General features: G+C 36.6%; 1 long non-coding RNA gene across 1 annotated transcript; it reads right to left on the bottom strand.

Moving 5' to 3' along the window:
• Nucleotides 1–963: 963 nt before the first annotated feature.
• On the bottom strand, nt 964–3,343 carry LOC114357801 (uncharacterized). Its single transcript, XR_003656333.1, has 2 exons — nt 3,308–3,343; nt 964–2,136 (listed from the first exon to the last, which is right to left on the bottom strand). It is a non-coding gene; the product is annotated as an uncharacterized LOC114357801 (long non-coding RNA).
• Between the last annotated feature and the right edge of the window lie 740 nt (nt 3,344–4,083).

The raw sequence follows: 4,083 nt of genomic DNA, 5'->3' as shown, positions 1-4,083 counted from the left end.
GCAGTAAGGAGAATCAATCAGTTTGGTTTGATCAGCCACCAATGGGTCTCCTGTATAATAGCACGCCACGGTCTTGCTCTCGCCGGACAAATCACCAGTGTGAAAAGGCTCTTATAGCTGTCGCATGGTGTCAAATCTGCATGTGATGATATATCATAGGTTCTCATCATAGGTATACGGTTCTCTCATGGCGAGAGTTAAAGGAGATTCCATTTGATGCAGATTTGATGTGTACGACAGACAAAAGACGTGTCGACAAAAGGATTTAGATTGGGCACATGCAATATAGAATCTGATCCTTTTATCGCAACGTCAGATTCTACTTCCAAAAATGAAAGGGTTTTCTAAATGTAGCAAAAGGCTCTATTTAGTTATTAGGTGATACAAAAAATACTCTATATCACCATGCTACTACTGAATGAGCAACAGAAAATATTCACTTTACAACAGGAAATTTTGAATGGTGGAAAACTTGAAACTATATCTAAGGTTCTATAAACTAGAAAGAAATATTGCAGCCTGTAAACATTTGGTAATAAACGCAAAACAAATTTGCTTTTTGGCAAAACATTATTCGTTTTGATCTGCTTTTTACGACAGTCCATTCCACCATAAATATGAGTGTTTTATGATATTTACAGACTGCAAAGATCAGAGACGTTGATTTTATGGTTTCGTTTCTAAATCTTAGATGAGATTAGAATACCTGTAACTATCCGCCATTATGATAAACTGTTTTACTATAAATAGACAACCATTATATTTCCATTAAATAGTAATATTACACAAATACACAATAATCTCGGTATTATTTACGTTATTATCTCTAATAAATAAGTTAATCCATAAAATAAATAATAGATCCATAAAAGGAAAATGCACACGGATGTATTTTACGCTAAGAATACCTACATACTCAAGAAAACGTCATGACGCTACATTATGACGTTTTCATAGAAATATGTAGAAACCCATACATATCTAATCTTTATATTTATATTTTAATTTCCACAGAAGTTGTAATATTAAGTATCACTGTCAAGGTGATGATCGTTTAAGATAAGATGCCGGCTGTCATCGTTTCTAGATGTCTGAAAATAAATAAAAAGAGTAAAACACGCGTAATGGGCATCCGTGCTGATAACGTCAGTCTGTGGTGGAAAATCACTCAATCGGCCAAACCACAATGTTTTGTATGGAGTGCAGACAAAACCTTTTTTTTTTCTTGTATAAAACATTTTTTAAGAAATGAATATCCACTAGTATGTGAGTTATTTGTTAATATATCGTCAACACAAAGCTTGGTATTGTTTTTATTTTATAGAAATAGAACCAATACTTTTTGCAGTCGATTTTTTGTAGTCCATAGAAAGTTTATCAGTTCATATATTTTTTAATAAAAATAAATGTTTTTGTCGATAATTTATGACGTAATTTTACCCTCTTCCGGGGTTTCTTTAATACAGTAGTGGGCACTGTGGGCCTTCGTAAACAGCAAAGTTTATACAGGGCCACATTGCTTAGTTGGTTTAAAGTTAAAAGTAGATGTGTCATTAGAGTTGATAGTGCCATTATACATTGTAGAGCCAACAGGTAATACAACTTTATGGCGATATTATTATTCATCTCAACTATGATAATGTTAACCTTCGCATATTATTGTGTATCTTTTATGGAAGTCCAATTATCATATCACAAAGCGTGTAATTCCCGTAAAGGCAGTGTGAAATACCCCAAAAAGTGTAGTTTGGTGGTCAATTAGAACGACCCATTCACGGTCTTTGGACCTGTTACAAGATTCTATGAAATATGACTGAGCTATACGCGGAATCTACTACGTAACGGGGAATCACGACTGAAGGAAAACAAACCTCACACTGTAAATATTTGAGTTCAGATTTCAAACTACTGTATGGTTTCAAATAGCAGTTGCAATTTTGTTTAATATCTTCATTAGTGATAGTGAATGCAACGGGACGGGCCTAACGACTGTGTAATAGACCAGTCGATTGGACTAATGGTGGGTGGTACATAGTACATACAAAGAATTCCCACGGCCCACGGTATTGTAGTCACCAACAGTGCTCAAGGTTTTCTTAATTGTGTACTTTGCAGAACACATCCGTTAGGTTCAACCTCAGATCATAGAAAGGAATAGATGTGAAACGGGGGCGTGGCGCGTGTCTCCGCGATATGCCCAGAAACGAACATCGCCCGCGACGCCAGGTTAGTCGCGATTCATTCGTACTGAGGAAATGTTCTCCGATATTGTTGGATAATGCGTCGTAACGTGCAATAACATAAGTGAAACGAAGAACTACAGGAACAATGAAGTCATTTACCACATGTAAGTATTGCAAATCCATTGGTATTTTGCTTATAAATAAAAAAAACTAAACATTTTTACGAACGAATTCAGTTCCGTGACATTTACTGCGATATCGAAATTAGTGGTGATAAAAATTCAAACACGTTGTACATTGACGATTTAGTTAGCAACCACTTTATGTCATGCGTAACTACTGCGCAATGTATTTTATTTCTTCCGATATCCACTGACGCGTGAAAATACACAGTACGGCCGCATGTGCCGGTCGTAACATAGTGCAGGGCTNCGCCATAATTAAAAAGTTAATGCGCGATAGTAGTTAATAATAATTACAGTGATCCTGTTATTATTATTAAAGTAAATAATAATTATATTACCAATATTGTAAATACTGGTAAAAATCGCAAGTACCTAAAAGTCATGGGTTAAGCCCATGACTTTTCATACAAACTTTGTCAGTCTATAACTTCTATACTCCATCGATAACGACATTGAGCTTTGGTTGGGGTAAATTAATATAAGGTAACTTCATTTAGTCCCAATAATTGATTCTGAGTTTTTCGTCCATACAAAATGGAACTGACTCCTTTATGCAAAAATCGTTAAAGAACATAATAATAACGTATTTAATAAAAAGGTTTTCATACAAGCATTTTTTAAACCAATTTTGAGCCTTGCCCCCAGGATTTAAAGTATCGATATCTTATCGACTCCATTTTATCTTCTTCTCTCTAATTGCTTTTTTCAAAGTGTGCGTCACGTCACGCGGCCATTGATTGGCCATAAGGCACGCCTTCTGGCCAATCACAGCACTTTTAAGCCGGTTGCACATGTTGTCGTAGACTCTCAGTCGCTTTGTTTATACACAGTTGAATGTGTGTGTGGGAGCTGTGGTGGGGGAAATGTGGGGTCACTGGTTCTCTTTGTAGTTACGCGCGACTTCATATCTATTCTCTTTCTATGATCTGAGGGTTCAACTAATCGAGTAATATTAGTTCAGCAATGGTTGTAAGCACAGTAGATATATGAGCTAAAGCAGTACGGAAACTTAGCCCTTTCGGCGAGTTAAATACCTACACTTCAACTGAGTGTTAGGGTTGGCACTCTTCTATCTATATTATATAAAGCTCGATTCCTACTCACTCACTGACTCACTGACTGATCAGGGGTATTTTTGGGGTATTTAGAGGGGAGGGGGGTAAAATTGTTAGTGTTTGTTTTTTACTAGATTTTTTGACACCCAGGTTTTTTACATTTTTTGAACCAAAAAACAAAATGGCGGCATTTTTTGAGACAACAACTTTTTTGTTTTTCATCCTGAATTTTTTCCTTTTTGGGAGTTTATTAGGGTTGCCAAGGTGTGTTCAAAAATGTGAGAAAAAAACGGAAAAACAAAATGGCCGCGCCGCCATCTTGGATTGAAAATGCGATTTCGAGGTGTTTTTAGGGAGGTGTCACTCCGAGATGCGCAATGGTTTTTGAAAATTTCTTTTGAGTATTTGTGACTTGTATAGTCTTCTTAAGAGCCACATGCACAGATTATCAAAAAACAAGATGGCGGCTGAGCCGTCGGCCATTTTGTTGCGATCAAAAAAATCTCAAACTTTGGTAGCAATTTTCCGGCAGATGGCGACACCGGAGTGGGGTACAATGTTCCGGGCGATTGTTGGTCTGTTATTCGAGTGTTGCCATGAATCGGAAAAAACTACCATTTTGGAAGAAAATTTTCCACCACGGCCCCGGATAGTTAGTTT

Source organism: Ostrinia furnacalis, unplaced genomic scaffold (genome assembly GCF_004193835.3).
Source record: "Ostrinia furnacalis isolate ACB-3 unplaced genomic scaffold, ASM419383v2 OfSCF3355, whole genome shotgun sequence".
Lineage (NCBI taxonomy): Eukaryota > Metazoa > Arthropoda > Insecta > Lepidoptera > Crambidae > Ostrinia > Ostrinia furnacalis.
Note: the sequence above shows the minus strand (reverse complement) of the source record. Positions and strands in the feature narration are given on the sequence as shown.